Below are 16,710 nucleotides of genomic sequence, written 5' to 3'. Positions count from 1 at the left end.
TGGGAAGATCCCCTGGAGTAGGAAATGGCAACCCACTCCAGTATTCTTGCTTGGAGAAGTCCATGGACAGAGGAGCCTAGTGGGCTACTGTCTATGGGGTCACAAAGAGTCGGGCACGACTGAGTGACTAACGTGACGTGACATGTGACCTGTCCCTTTTCCACAAGAAATACTTAGGTAGGGGGTTCCTGGTGGTCCAGTGGTTCAGACTCCCCACTTCCACTGCAGGGGACACGGTTTTGATCCCTGGACAGGGAACTTAGGGTGTGTATGCCACGCAGTGTGGTCAAAACAGTATAAAACAAAAATGCTTAGGATGAAAAGCCTGAGAGGGCCTAGTAATTGTTCTTTCCCTGGATGGACTCTATCTGCAGTACCCATAGAAATAATATACATGTAATCTTCAAAAAAAATCTGCTACCAAAACTAGGACTTTCTTATTAATATGATACTATATTTATTCGAGTAAAATCAAATAGAAATCAAATCAAACAGAATCAGGCCTTTACCTAAGTTTCTGCAAGCAGACTAACAAAATAAATTAAAAAAAAAAATGATAGTTGAGTTTCTTTTTGTTTCCTAATTGCAGATACCTATGAAAAAAAATCCTTAAAAATAATTCTAACATTGGGTTGGGGAGACAAGGAGAGTGATATAAGTTAATATAGTTATTGAGTTAACTTCAATAACTCAGTAAATTTCATCAAGGTTGGTTAACTGACCTTTTATTTGGAGGCATCCAAAGTGAAATCAAACATCCACATTTTCTGAAATCAAACTTGAAATGGGGCGGGACCCTATGGTCCCTGTCCCTCTCCCCACCCATGTCTTCCATCTGTCTTCTGTCTGTAGAAAAACTTTTAGCCAAAGAATAGGTTTAATCAGAGAAGTAAGAAAATGCAGAAGCAAAGAAAAGCAAACAGGACAAAATAATAATAATTTAGCCATTAAACAAAGTCAAGGACATTTAATTCCTTAGCAAGAGGTAGAGATAATATTCTGAGCCACATCTTGGGAGCTGTCTTATTGATTCTGAAACCCTCACCAGGTGGAAGAAGTTAGCTACACGATGACCAGACTGTAGCCATGACATAAGTGGCCACAGTGCTGAGAACTGGCCTCCAGGAAATGGGAACAAACTGACCCTGAAACTGAAGATTAACTACATAAAACAATCAATGCTGGTCAGACCACTCATGACCAATTTCAAGATGACTGGCAAAGCTGACCGTGCTGTTTCTGCATGGAGCCCCCTCCCTCCACCTGTGCACCCCTGAAACTCCCCTTTAAAAGCTTTTGCCCACTGATTGTCAGTGGGGAGTGACCTCTGAACATGAGCCTGCCTTCCCTCCTCCCCACCCTGTTTGCTGGCCTCCAAAATAAAGCAAACTTTCCTTTTCACCAACCTTGCCTCTCAAGTATTAACTTTTGAGGAGCAACTAGCCAGACTCCACTTCCAGTAACAAACTAAGGATCTGGAGAAAGCAGCTATGGGAGTCTGGAAGATCCTTTCCGTCAGTACTTGGTATTAATGTGGGCAATTTACTGCTTTAAGAGTAAAAAGAAGGGACTTCCCAAGTGGTCCAGTGGTTGAGAATCCACTTGCTAATACAGAGGACACAGGTTTGATTTCTGGTCCTGGAAGATTCCACATGCCACAGGGCAAGTAACCCCATGACTACTGAGCCTGAGTGCCTAGAGTGCAACGAGAAGCCCGTGTACCACAACTAGAGAGTAGCCCCCAATCGCGGCTACTAGAGAAAGCCCACACAGCAACAAAAACCCAGTGCAGGCAAAAATAAATAATTGTTTTTACAGTTGTTTTGTTCTAGTTGCTAAGTCATGTCCAGCTCTTTGAAACCCCATGGACTGTAGCACACAGGCTCCTCTGTCCATGGGATTTCCCAGGCAAGAGGGCTAGAGTGGGTTGCCATTACATTCTCCAGAGGATCTTCCCAACCCGGGGATCGAACTTGCATCTCTTGCACAGGCAGGCGGATCCTTTACTGCTGAACCACCAGGGAAGCCCCTTCCCCCTTCAAAAAGAGTAAGAAGCAAATGATGACTCTTCGCCTTGTAGTACAAGCTGAGGGTCTGTCCTAGGCATTGAGGGAAAACATTTAACAGCCTCAATGCCCCCAGAGGGGATGCCAGCTGAACAGGATTGGAAACCAATACCCACAGTGTCCTTATAAAGCCCCCGGGCACTCCCCAGGACAGACCCTGGCCTCAAAGTTATATAAGCACTCACGTTCTAGCAAAAGAAAGACACTGAGACATTGACCTCCTCCGTGCTGACATCACCCATCCTCCACAGCCCCCTCCCTCCCTCAATCAAGACCAACCTTTATTCTGGCCTCTTTTTGATAAAGCAAAGTCCCCTCTGATTTTCCCATATTTTTCTAGGTTCTGTATGTCGCACAAGCCTTTTACATTATTAATAAAAGTTTTGAATTCAGTTACTTTGCTCTGGAGTATGAAAGCTTCTCTTTCAGGGACTTTGAAACACACTAGATGCGAACTTTCCATTAAGGCACTTAGAGAGGAAGTATGACGATTGCCTTCCTTTGAACATCTGGAGTTCTTAAAAATCAAGACCGCCCATGGAACCTGGAATCGTATTTGCACGAAAAGAAAGCGCCAGAGACGATGACTCAAAGAGCTCTCCATTTTAATGTGGTATATTTAAAAGTTTACTTTCTCCAGGCTGTTGCTATGGGAATAATGGTTGTGTAAGGGCCATTGGGGATATATTAGGGTGGGCAAAATAATTTGGGATGTGTGTAGTTTTGTTTTGTTTTTTTTTTTTCAATTTGACCAAGCTATGGGGCATGTGGGATCTTAGTTCCCCTGACCAGGGATCAAACCCATGACCTCTGCATTGGAAGCACTGAGTTTTAACCACTGGACAGCCAGGGAAGTTCCTGGAATTGTTTTTAAGGCTGTGTGCATTTGAGAGGAGCAGGTAGGAGATGGAAAGGAAGGGAAGGGATGAACGCCTTCAAATTGTTCCATTGGCTTGAATTATACGCCCAGAGATAAATTTGCAAAGATCTCCGTATTAGATAAAGTGTATTCTGATGAGTTAATGATGGTATTCATTGCCCCTAAATGGAATTATTCTCATTTCAAACATTTATGAAAGTCAGTTAAGATACTGACTTTTCTTCCTGGTCTATGGCACACAGCAGTGCAACGATGCAAATTAGTTTGGGGTGAATGACCAGTTTGCTTTCTGTCTAGGGAGAGATTCCAGGGGAGCAGGGCACAATTAATAATTCAAAATAATGGAATCTGGGTTAAGCTAAATTCCTGTGTCTACCAATTGTTTTCCTGGGTGTTCTGGCTGATGATGTCTTCCTTCACTGAAAACCACGTGACAACTTGTCCTGGAATGAACATCCCTGGTTTGACTTCTGGTTCCATCAACAACTGGCTGGAAGGCTTTATCTGGGTCACTGGCCCTCTCTGTGGCTCACCTTCCTCCCAAGGTGTAAAAGCACCTGTATTTCAGAGGACCAGATTGAGGGCTGCATTGATGGGGTATGGTCAGTGCTTAGGACCAACCAAACACATAGTAGGTGCTCGCAAGTTAGGAATTCTTCTCACTGAATCCTATTATTACACCTGTTTCTTAGACTGGGAGACAAAGCCACCCAGCTTGGGACTGTCAGGGGTGGGACTTGAACCTCTGCCTTTAGAGCCTGGACCCTTCTCCCTCTCTCTCCCCAACAAGTATTCCAGCAGCAGTAACTGGGACTGGTCACTTCCTGGGCACTTGCCTTTTTGTTAGGTCATTTGATCCTCATAATACCCTAGTGAAGGCCTTCCCTGGTGGTCCAGAGGTTAAGAATCTGTCTTGCAGTGTCGGGGAAGTGGGTTTGATTCCTGGTCATGGAACTAAGATCACACAGGCCTCAGGGCAACTAAGCCTTTGTACTGTAACTAGAGTCTGTGCTACAAAGAAAGATTCCCCATGATGCAATGAAGACCTGATGCAGCCAAATAAATAAATATTAAGGAAAATAATTTCCTGGTGAGGCATAATTATCTCCAATTAACAGATGGGGGGACATCTTTAGGAAAGTCTCTTGACTAGTCCAAGATGTCAACCCAGAAAGAGGTAGATGACAGCTCAAGGTATGCACGAGATGGTTTTTCTCTGACCCCTCAAGTGCCTTCAGGAAGGGTTGCACCAACTTCAGATTGAAAAAGCGTTTTGGCTATTTGATGGGGTGCAGATGGAGGGCAGGGAAAATGAGAGCCCAAATCAAGTCCAAAGTGTGCGCTGCCAAAGTTCTGGGCCAGTTAGAGCAAATGATAGACTTTTAATCAATTTGACAATCAAAGATTCTTGCAGGAATCAGTCTTGAATTACTTTGTAAATTACTAACTGTCTAGGCCATTAAGAGTCTGATGACTTTAAGATCCATCTTCCACACTGCTCTGTTGCCAGCTTTCTATGCCATCCTCCCTAGTTTCTTTCCTTGTCTTCAATTGCTACAATCAAAAGCCATTCATTGTGCAGCTAAAGCACATAATTTTGCTTGCTTCAGCTTTTCATTCAGAACCTATGACCCCCTTAGAATCTCTGCTTTCTCGAGCATCACCCTCTGGATCTCACCGCACCTCGTGAGGCAGGACTCTCTTTGGAAACCAGTGCTGGAGGTGTCAACTCATGACACCAAGTCATTTATTAAATCAGAGACCAGATTGCAGACTCAGATTTCATTGCCTCTTTACAGCCTTGGCTTGGCCGGGGTTCTGGGCACAGTGGGGGGAGTCACCCCACAGATGGGAGGAGTGGTTTTGCTTCTCTGAAAAGTCATTCTACCAGAACAAAACCAAGGTGTGCCCTTAAGCTGAAGCTGGATCTTAACTAAAAGGAGGGATCCTTCTTTCAGGCACTGTTGCCGATTTTACAGGACTCCTAACTCAGCTTTTAGAGCAGGGGTTACAAATGCAAATGCTCCCAAGTACAGCTTGGTGACATGAGAGGTTACAGCACAGGCTGAACGGCCCATGGCTGGGAGAGGTGAGGACTGTGGCAAGTGGGAGGGCACGTGCTCGGTCAGTAAGGGCAGCCACTGCCCGGCTCCAGCAAGGCTGCCTTCAGGCGAGAATGTTGACTCTAGACAGCATCATGTCCCAGGTTTATTGGAAACCACAGACGTGAATGCTCATGTCACATCACCAGACCTGGGAAGAACTAGAAGTATGTGTTTATTAAATAACTCCTGATGGTTTAACGGGCTTCCCTGATAGCTCAGTTGGTCAAGAATCCACCTGCAATGCAGGAAACCCCAGTTCAATTCCTGGGTCGGGAAGATCTGCTGGAAAAGGCTACCCACTCCAGTATTCTTGGGCTTCCCTGGTGGCTCAGCTGGTAAAGAATCTGCCTGCAATGTGGGAGACCTGGGTTCGATCCCTGGATTGGGAAGATCCCCTGGAGAAGGGAATGGGTACCCACTCCAGTATTCTGGCCTAGAGAATTCCATGGACTGTATAGTCCTTGGGGTCGAAAAGAGTCAGACACGACTGAGCGACTTTCACTTCACTTCACCTGATAGCTCAGTTGGTAAAGAATCTGCCTGCAATGCAGGAGACCCCAGTTCGATTCCTGGGTCTGGAAGATCTGCTGGAGAAGGGATAGGCTACCCACTCCAGTATTCTTGGGCTTCCCTTGTGGCTCAGCTGATAAAGAATCTGCCTGCAATGTGGGAGACCTGGGTTTAAGGCATAACAAATGCCTTCTATCTATCTGAAGACCATATTTGTACCCAACCATTTTGCTGGCATTTCTTGGTTCATTGTTGAGCATCTCCTGTGGTCCAAATACTACATCCTGCATTAGGGGAGAGATGGTGGATGAGACATCTCAGAGGAACAATCAGTTCTTGGACTTTCAATCTCCTCACAAGCACAGTTTTGATCCTTTTGTGACTGGCTTATTTCCCCTTGGCATCGTGTCCTCTAGGTTTGCCCATGTTAGAGCATGGGTCAGAATTCTCTTCCTTTTTAAAGTAAAACAAATTTTTCTTTACAATGTATTGCTGTATAGTTCCTTTGGGGCTTTCCAGGTGGCTCAGTGGTAAAGAAACTGCCTGCAATGCAGGACACCCAGGTTCGATCCCAGGGTTGGGAAGCTCCCCTGGAGGAGGGCATGGCTACCCACTCCAGTATTCATTCTTGCCTGGAGAATCCCATGGACAGAGGAGCCTGGCAGGCTACAGTCCATAGGGTCACAGAGTCAGACTTGACTGAAGCGACTTAGCACGCATAGTTGCTTTACAAAGTTGTGTTAGTTTCTGCTGTAAAGTGAAGTGAATCAGCTATATATGGACATATTTCCACTCCCTCTTGAGCCTCCTACTGCCTGCATCCGACCCATCTAGATCACCTCAAAGCATAGAGCTGAGGTCCCTGTTCTGTAAGCAGGTTCCTCCTAGCTATCAATTTTACATATGGTAGTGTATATATGCTAATCTCAATCTCCCCATTTATCCCCACCCCCAACACCATTCTCTCCCAATTCATCCCCGTCCATTCTCTGCATCTGCATCTCTAAAACTCTTTTCCTTTTTAAGGCTGAATAGTACATCCTTGCACGTATACGTCACATTTTCTTCATCTGTTCACCTCTTGGAAGACATTTAAATTGCTTCCTCCTCTGAGCTATTGTGAATTAATATTACTCTGAACATGCGATGCAAATATCTCCTCTAGACCCTGCTTTCAGTTCAGTCTCTATTCAGAAGTGGAATTTCTGGATCTTATGGTAATTCTATTTACTTTTTGGGGGGACCCCTATATAGTGTTTTCCATGGTGGCTACACTATTGTTCTGTTCCCCTTTGGATGGAGACATGAAACAGTAATATTTGCCCCAGGGAACACAGCCATCCAGGAAGCTGCACAGAATCATGGATAATTTAAGAGCATGGACCCCGGAGAGGACCACCCAGGTTCCTATCCCTACTGGTTACCCAGGCCTGAGCTGTTATTTAAACTCTCTCTGATTTTGTGTCCTCAGCCACAGAATGGAGTTTTACAGTTCCTGGTTACAGGGTCGTAAGGAGGGTTAGAAACCCAAGCACTATAAACTGCCTGGTGCATTGCAAGATCTACAGAAATCTGTGTTCAATAAAATACATCCCGCTCTTGCAAAAATTTCCGTGTATTTTAAGAGAAGCTGGAAATTTGGATTTTTTTATGTGACATCCCCTATTTGTAAAATGTTGGTAAATAGTTCAGATTCAGCATAAAATAACAAGTCAGAGATGTGTCTGTGGGCCAGAAGTGGCCCAGGGCTATCTGTGTGGCTTTCCAATAACCAGTGATGTACTTCAGCTGCTATGTTAGAAATCCGGAAGGCTGCATGGAGGAGGAGGCATTTACACTTAATTATAATACAAGCACCATTGTGATGGGAAAAGCTGGGAGTGGTGGAGCTGCTGTGGGCAAGGATCCAAGAGGTGAGAGGGTGGCTTGCACAAACTTTAGGTCTGGGGCACTTTCCTGGTGGTTCAGTGGCAAAGACTCAACTCCAAATGCAGGAGGCCTAGGTTCAGTCCCTGGTCAGGAACTAGATCCTACATGCTGCAACTGAGACCTAGTACAGCCAAATGAATAAATATTTAAAAAAAAAAAAAAAAAAACTTCAGATCTGGCTGGAGCTGGGAGAGCATTCAGGGAAGAAGTTCACTGGTCTCAACACAACCCCCGATTTTTAATGACACAACCTTTGATAGTAAATGAAATGACTACCTTTCTACTTGTTCATCACCTTGGCAGCTAACCTTCAGGCTTGTGACCTCCAATTGTAGGAAGTATTTTCTGTATCTCCCCTGCAAGTGTCCTCGTTATAACTGGTCAGCGTTCTGTGTCTTATTAACAGGAACACATATTCTTACAATAAAAGTAGATGAGGGAACTTCCCTGGTGGTTCAGTGGTTAAGAATCCACCTTCCAATGCAGGAGATGTGGGTTCGATCATTTTGGGGGGAACTGAGATCCCATAAACTACGGGGCAACTAAGCCCATGCTCCGCAACAAGAACAGCCCAAGAGCTGCAACGAAGACCCAGCAAAGTCAAAATTAAATAAAATTTTTAAAAAAGTAGATGAAACCATTATGTCATAGGGCACTCCTACTGGAAAAGAAAACTCAATGACCAGGGACTGAGATGGGGGAGCCTACTCCTCATATTACTGAAAGTGAAGGAAAATGTTAGTCGCTCAGTCATGTCCGATTCCTTAAGATCCCACGGACTGTAGCCCACCAGGCTCCTCTGCCCATGGAATTCTCCAGGCAAGAACACTGGAGTAGGTTGCCATCCCCTTCTCCAGGGGATCTTCCTGACCCAGGGATCAAACCCAGGTCTCCTGCATTGCAGGCGGATTCTTTACTGACTGAGCCACCAGGGAAGCTGTATTATTGGCTCTTATTTAAATTACAGAATTGCAATGACATCTCTCCTCCCCGTGGGCTCTGGTGGCACCAGTGGTAAAGAGCCCAACTGCCAATGCAGGAGACATAAGAGATGCAGGTTTGATCTCTGGATTGGGAAGATCCCCTGGAGGAGGGCATGGCAACCCACTCCAGTACTCTTGCCTGGAGAATCCCAGGGACAGAGGAGCCTGGCGGGCTATCTTCCATAGGGTCGCAAAGAGTCACACATGACTGAAGTGACTTAGCACACACACATGCACTCTCCTCCCCGCAGACACATTCACGAGTGGTTTCATTGCAAGTATCCATGGACTTTTAAATTATGGAAGCTTTTCTGCTGTTTCTTCTGATCCAGAGCTGCCATCCCTCCTTCCCCATTAAGGCCCCCTTCCAGACCATTGTTCTTACACCCACAGGACAGAGGACCCAGGAGAGCACACATCTTCTCCATCCTGTTTGATATTTTTAATATAAGATGTTTTCATTCTGAATACAAAGGCCATCCTGAAGTTCAGAATTGGCAAATCAGAAACTCAGATAACTCACTGAGTCTAGTCTTTCCCTTATTTTACCCCCTAAAACATTTTGTAAATGCCTGGACATATAAAGGAAGCAAGTTAATCCTTCGGGAGGTACATCCATGTCACTGAATGAAATTTCTAGTCTCTTTCTTCTGAGCTCTGATCCATTTATGACCAGACCACGAAGTATGTCTATTCAGCCGTTAGTGGACATTGGTTTCCAGTTTGGGGCCACTGTGAATAAAACTGCTTTGACATTCATATGTAAGTCTTTGTGGAGACATATGTTTTCATTTCTCTTGGGGTAAATACTTAGGAGCAGAACTAGTAGATGGTATGATAAGTATATGTTTAACTTTTTAAGAACTTGCCAAGCAATTTCTCAGAGTAGTTTTATGGGTTGAATCAGGTCCCCTCAAGAATTCACATGGAAGTCCTGACCTTCAGGGTGGGGTAGACTCATAGTATGACTCACAATATAACTGTATTGAGGGTGGGTTGTTTTTCTTAATATATATATTTTTAAATGGACCATTTTCTAATTTTTTATGGAATCAGTTACAGTATTGCTTCTGTTGTTTATGTTCTGGGGTTTTGGCCCTGAGGCATGTGGGATCTTAGTTCCCCAACCAGGGATCAAACCCACACCCTCTGCATTGAAAAGCGAAGTCTTAACCACTGGACCACCAGGAAAATCTAGAGGTGGGGCCTTCACAAAGGTAATGAAGCTCAAATGAGGGTTATATGGGGGGCCCTAATCCAACATGCCGGGGGTCCTAGTGACAGGAGGGGTTTGGACACTGACACGTCCAGAGAGAACATGACCTGGAGATATGGGGAGAGAAGGTGGCCGTCTCAACGTCAAAGAGAGAGGCCTTGACCTGATCCCTCTCTCAATGCCTTTGGAAGGAATCAACTCGGCTGACCCCTCCATCTTGGACCTCCGGCCTCCAGAATGGTGAGAAAGTACATTTCTGTTGCTTAAACGGTTGTTTAAACTGCTCTGTCCTGACTTCCCTGGTGGTCCAGGGCTTAAGACTCCCCCTTCCAATGCAGGGGATGCGGGTTCGACCCCTAGTCAGGGAGCTAAGATCTCACATGCCTCAGGGCCCAAAAAACCCAGAACATAAAACAGAAGCCATATTGTAACAAGGGCTTCCTGCACTGGCAGGCGGATTCTTTACCTGCTAAGCCATTGCTTGCATGTGCAGATGGGGCAAATTCTGGACTAGATACAAAAACACCAAAACCCCAACTGCAACCCCTGAAGAGCCTGGAGCAAAAGTAGGTTCTGGCACACAATACCACCTCAGGGGTGGGCAAACTCCTGAGTCATTCATCCTGCTTGAGCCCTGGACACACCCCTACCCTCACCCCATAAGGAACCAGCTCCCCCAACTCCTCAGCAAGCAACGAGGGAACCTGTGGTTTGTTCTTGCTCCCCCTGCTGCAGCCGGAACCCCAATAAAGCCTTGTCTGAATGTCTTGTCTGGCCCAGTCCATTTCTACAGATTAAGGCGGCCAAGAACCCTGGTGGGTGACAATTACAGAGCCTGACTGAAAAATCTGGCAAATCTTTGAGGGATTTTCACCCATGTGAACCCTGGCTGGATGCGGGACTTGTGGAGACTAGAACCTGGGTCTGTGGGCCCAGTGTAACTCAGGGACCTGCTAGGAGAGAGTAGGTCCCTCCCAGGGGTCCTGGGCCCCTAACAGGCCAACTCAGGGCCCTATTGTTTTCCTGGCTGTGATTAGGAGCCACTGCCTGGATCAAAGGAACCCTGACCATGCCAGTAAGCCAAGGAGGCAGGCAGCCTTGTTGAGAGAGGAGGTGCTAAATAAAGCATCAGGAGGTTGTATCTTTCTTCTCTTTCCTGTGGTGACTGGCCTGTTGCGGGGGTGGAGAAAGTCAGAACAAGGGCGTTGAGTGCCATTCAGACAGGAAGGGCCCAGGCTGTGTTTGAAAGAGCAAGCCCTTTCCACAACATCTGACTCCAAACAGAACAAGGGCAACACTGCCTTTTTCTTCAATACACCCACCCACACAAACACTCAGAGATACACACAGACACACACAAACACAGACACATGCACACACACAAAAGACATGGATAGGACTTCCCTGGTGGTGCAGTGGTTAAGAATTCACCTGCCAAGGCAAGGAGACACCGGTTCAATCCCTGGCCTGGGAAGATCCCACATGCCCTGGAACAACTAACCCCACTAAGCCCTTGTGCCACAACTACTAAGCCCCAGCACCTAGAGCCTGTTCTCCGCAACGAGAGAATCCACTGAAATGAGAAGCCTGTGCGCTGCAACAAAGAGTAGCCCCCGCTCACTGCAACTGGAGGAAGTCCCCATGCAGCAATGAAGACCCAGCACAGCCAAAAATAAATAAGTAATAATATATATTTTTTTAATTTTTAAAAAGTCACATGTATAGACACACATACAGAGCAGACATATAGACACACACTCCTTCCCAGGGCCTCTGGAACAAATCTTGGAGATGAACTCAAGACTGCAGAGTAAGAAAACACAGTTGCTACACACTTCTATATATAAAATAGATAACCAACAAGGACCCTCTGTATGGCACAGGGAACTCTGCTCAATATTGTGTAATAATCTACATGGGAAAAGAATTTGAGAAAGAATAGATGCACGTATATGAATCTATTTGAATCACTTCGCTCTACACCTAAAACTAACACATACTCCAATATAAAATAAAAATTGAAATAAAAGAAAACACAGCCGCTTTTATGACTGTCCCACAGCCCCAGAGTAGTAAACCAGGGGCTTCCCAGGTGGTTCAGTGGTTTAAAAAAAAATTCACCTTGCCAGTGAAGGAGTTCAGCAAGTTCAATCCCTGGGTCGGGGAGATCTCCTGGAGAAGGAAATGGCAACCCACTCCAGTCTTCTTGCCTGGGAAGTTCCAGGGACAAAGGAGCCTGGCTGGCTACAGTCCATGGGTTAGGAAAGAGTCAGAGACGACTTAGCGACTAAACAAACTTTACTCAAACCTCCAGGAAACAGGTACATAGTCAAAGGCAGCTTCCAAGGGTCAGAGAGATAATCTGAATTTCTGAAGGTAGCGCAGGATGCTGGTGACTTCCGGGATGTTCACGTGGAGAGATTCTTCGAGCGGTGCAGGTGGGATTCATATAGGCTGGTTTCAAGAAGACAGAAGCCCACCCTGGTACCCGGGGACGCATCCCTTTGTCAACAGCAGATGACGTCACGCTTCAGGTGTGTGCGGGTTGGCGGGATGGGAACCTGCGCAGGCCTGCCCGCTTTGCCGGTGTATCTTCAGCCTCCAGACCCCGGCCCCCGCATTTCTCCAGCTCAATTCTTACCTCCGCCCGGGGAGGGTAGGGTGTGAAAATCCGCCCGGAAAGTCCGGCGGGTCTGCAGCCTCTTGATAGCCGGGCTGTCCGTCCGGCGGCCAGAACAGATGTTGGGAAGTTTGCTTTGTCAGAAAAAGACAAGCAGGCGTGCTCACGGACCCTTTGATCTCACCTCGGAAGAAAGTCCTAATGGGTCCTCGCGAATCTCTGCAGTTCGGACATGAAAGACAAAGCGGGAAGGAGGATGTGAGGAGCGCAGGAAACGCACGTAAAATCAAGCAAACGGCCTTTGAACGAGGGCGGGCGCTGGACGAGCGGCATTCTGTAGCCGTTATCTTCCTCAAGGGTTTCCTTTTTTATCTTTTTTTTTTTTTTTTCAGATGGAGTTGTGCAAAGCCTTGTCTTCGGATGGGGGTGGCAGCAAACATCGGCCGCTTCATGGGATGCGAGGCTATGGAGCTATTTCTCAGCCCTTCCTGGGGGTGGAGGGGGCGGGGAGCATCGAGATATTGCAAAATTCAGGGTGCGGTGGTGGGAGGGAGGAGGGAGGAGAAAGTCGGGGGAGGGAGAGGGGAGGAGGAAGGTGCGGGGAGGGACACAGTTGCTGCTCTTCGCACTAGCCTCAGAAGAGCAGACGCAAGAATGCTTGGAGTTTGGCAGCCACCAGAGCTTCAAAGATCCGGACCTGGGTCGGCGCTGCTCCTGAGTCTCCTGGCCTTTTCCTTCTGCTTCGGCAGGAAAGGCCGACCGTGCTTTGGAATATTCTAGTGAATCCAAAGGTCAGCAATTCCCTGTAGCCTTTGGGTGGTGGCAAAGAATCTTTGTCAGGAGAAAAATAGCCTCCTCACGTGTCCCACCAACTCCCCACCATCTTCCTAAGCAGATGAATATCCACCAATATTTGCAGAATGGAGCGGAAGAATTGATACTTTCGAACTGTGATACTGGAGAAGAAGACTCTTGAGAGCCTCTTGGACTGCAAGGAGATCAAACCAGTCAATCCTAAAAGAAATCAACTCTGAATATTCATTGGAAGGACTGATGCTGAAGCTGAAGCTCCAATCCTTTGGCCACCTGATGCAAAGAACTGACTCATTGGAAAAGACCTGATGCTGGGAAAGATTGAAGACAGGAGGAGAAGGGGATGACAGAGGATGAGATGGTTGGATGGCACTGGATGGCCATGAGTTTGGTCAGACTCCAGGAGTTGGTGATGGACAGGGAAGCCTGGCATGCTGCAGTCCATGGGGTTGCAAAGAGTCGGACATGACTGAGTGACTGAACTAAACTGAACTGATGCAAAGAGCTGACCTCATTGGGAAAGACCCTGATGCTGGGAAAGACTGGAGGCAAAAGGAGAAGCAGGGTGGCAGAAGATGAGATGGTTGGATAGCATCACTGACTCAGTGGACATGTTGAGCAAACTCTGGGAGATAGTGGAGGACAGGAGAGCCTGGCCTGCTGCAGTCTGTGGGGTCGCAAAGAATTGTGCATGACTTAGCAACTGAACAACAACATCAATGACTCTGCTCTGGATCCATTCAGTCAATGATAAATGCATGGGGTGGGGTGGGGCGGGGTGGGGGTGGGGGGCAGGTGCACTGTTGTCCCATTGTCCAGCTGGGAACACTGAGGCGCATGAGGAAAACTCAGAGCCGAACCCACTCAGGTGGGCTCCAGAGCCCTCTTATGGAGGAAAGAGTCACTGCTCAGAAGATGACAGACAGGCCCCTGGACTGGGCAACTGCTCCTTGTCCTGACTCTTCGGGGAGGGAGGTTGTTTCAGAACTTCGATGCCAAGGGCATCAGCGCTACTGATCTCTTGAGTTCTCGGGCAAGAAGATGGCCCTGCTGTCATCCAGCAGTGACTGCCACCCACCAAGGGTCCCTGCCCAGTGATGTCATCTCCCTCCATCCGACAGCTCCCCGGGTGTCCGACTGCAGTGGTATGTTAGCTTTTTAAAAATATGGGGAATGGCATTATTGATAGCAAGCATCCTCCCATCCCCAGCAAGGAAGGGCATGTCTACATACTGAACACCCATCTCATCTCTGCCAAATCTGTGGGAGCTTCTTCCTTGGGTGCCAGAAGGTGCTGTAGAGTTGGCAGGGATTTACCAAGCTCAGCTGACAATGGAGGAGACCCAGTGCACTCAGGTGGTCTTTAAGTCCCAGTTTCTGAAACACCTGTAACAACTATGATGGAAAACAAGGCCCCCAAAAGTTAAGAGAGAGCTGTGGCTTTCCTCCCGTGATTTGGGGCACATTCTCCAGCAGTGATCATGACAGTGGCAATTCTCACCTGCGTAGGCATCTGTCATCTTGCTGAACAGAGCATCAGAGCACCGACCGCCAAGAAATCTGTCTCCCAGGATGAGAAATGGGGTTCTGTCTCTTAAAGTCACCCTTCATCCACCCCCATCACCTTAAAGAAGTGGATGGTGTTCCTTTTTAGGGAGCAAAATCAAGGGTGAAGTGACATGCTGTCAGGGATTTGCTTTAAAATGTAGTAATGTAGTGTTAGTTGCTCAGTCATGTCCGACTCTTTGCAACCCCACAGACTGTGGCCTGCCAGGGTCCTCTGTCCATGAGATTCTCCAGGCAAGAATACCGGAGTGGGTTGCCCTTCCTGTCTCCAGAGGATCATCCCGACCCAGGGATCGAACCCAGGTCTCCTGTATTGAAGGCAGATTCTTTACCATCTGAGCTACAGGGAAGTCCTTGCTTTAAAATAGTATATCCCAAAGAAGAGAGAAAAAAAGGGGGAGGGGATAGGAGAAATGGAGGGAAACAGATGGGTGAAGTTGCTGCAATAAAATAGTGGTTGAATCTGGAGGCTAGGGCCATATGTTTTGCTAGGTCTCACATTTGCTCATGTTGGAATGTTTTATCATTTTAAAGAGTCTGGAATAAGGATATTACAGACATATCTGTAACTCTGACAAACTGGAATTGACCCAGGTGACCAAAGATGGCTCAGCTTAGGTAGAGTCACAGGGTGGATTATCGTGATTAATGAAAGTCACTTACAAAAAAATCCAGATGCATGAGACAAGTGCTCAGGGCTGGTGCACTGGGAAGACCCAGAGGGATGGGATGGGGAGGGAGGCGGGAGGGGTGATCGGGATGGGGAACACATGTAAATCCATGGCTGATTCATGTCATGGCAAAAACCACTACAATATTGTAAAGTAATTAGCCTCCAACTAATAAAAATAAATGAAAAATAAATCCAGAAAATCACATAGATTCAAGAGTTGGTGCAGGGACCACTCTCTAAGATACGCTATCATGTGTCAGAATAATAATCATATTGACTTATAGGATATGATGTCATTCAGGTAAAAATGGAAATCTACTAGGTCATATTCTTGTGCATATATCCATGGAAATCAGTCAAGAAAGGTTTGGAAGAATATCCATGAAACGGGCAAGTGTGGTTTCCCATGGAAAAGGGTATGGCACCATATTGGGGATGATGGTAAAAGGAGATGTTTGAGGCCCTCATGGTGTTACTGTTTTTTGAGTACCTAATATTTATGCCAAGGCTCTAAGTGCTTCATGTGTGGGAATTTGCTTAATCTTCATAGGAGCTCTGTGAGGTAACTGCATTTTAATGATGGGAAAAGAAAGCAGAGAAGAGATAAGTTCTCAACAAGGACCCACGGGACTGCAGGGGCAGAGCCCAGGTTCTGAACCTGCTGGTCTGGCCCTGGGCTGGGGCTCAGCTGCACCACTGTCCAGTCTCTCTTTAGCCAAGGTACCACTTTGATTCCTAAGTATATTCATTTAGTATTAATATAGGATATATTATATCCTATATAGAATATAAAATATATTATATCTGATATATAATATAGGATAGTCACATCTAAACTTGTAATCCTGGGGTCCGCCAGGTACCATCCCCTTAGCATGCCCTGGGATCCTGGCACAGGCCAAGTTTTAGGACCTACATCTTCCCAAATTCTCTTTGTGGGAATCTCAGAGTTTTCCCATCACTTGGGCCAACATTTCTTTCTAGCCTCAAATCTGAATTGATAGGCACCTGTGATTTCATCAAGGTGGGCAGGTGGGTAAACCTGTGTCTCACCAGACCCTGGGTCCTTGCTCCTTCCCACAGAAAGAGAACTGTACTTCATGGTCTATCTTGGGCCCACAGTCCCGAGGACTGCTTTGGTCTTGAGAAAAGACCGTCCCATGAAGACAGTGTCTTTCTATAGAAAGAGACTAAAGTTTGGGCTGATGGCTGAGGCTTCCGGGCTCTGGTCCCCAGGTCCACCTCCTTGCAGGGTAGGAAGAGGTTAAGCCTCTTGCATTATTGAAAACAAAACCAAACCTACCCCTGGCAACAGAGAAATCTTCCGAAACACCACGGCCCAGCAGCTC

This window comes from Dama dama, chromosome 5, assembly GCF_033118175.1.
Source record: "Dama dama isolate Ldn47 chromosome 5, ASM3311817v1, whole genome shotgun sequence".
Classification (NCBI taxonomy): Eukaryota; Metazoa; Chordata; class Mammalia; order Artiodactyla; family Cervidae; genus Dama; species Dama dama.
Note: the sequence above shows the minus strand (reverse complement) of the source record.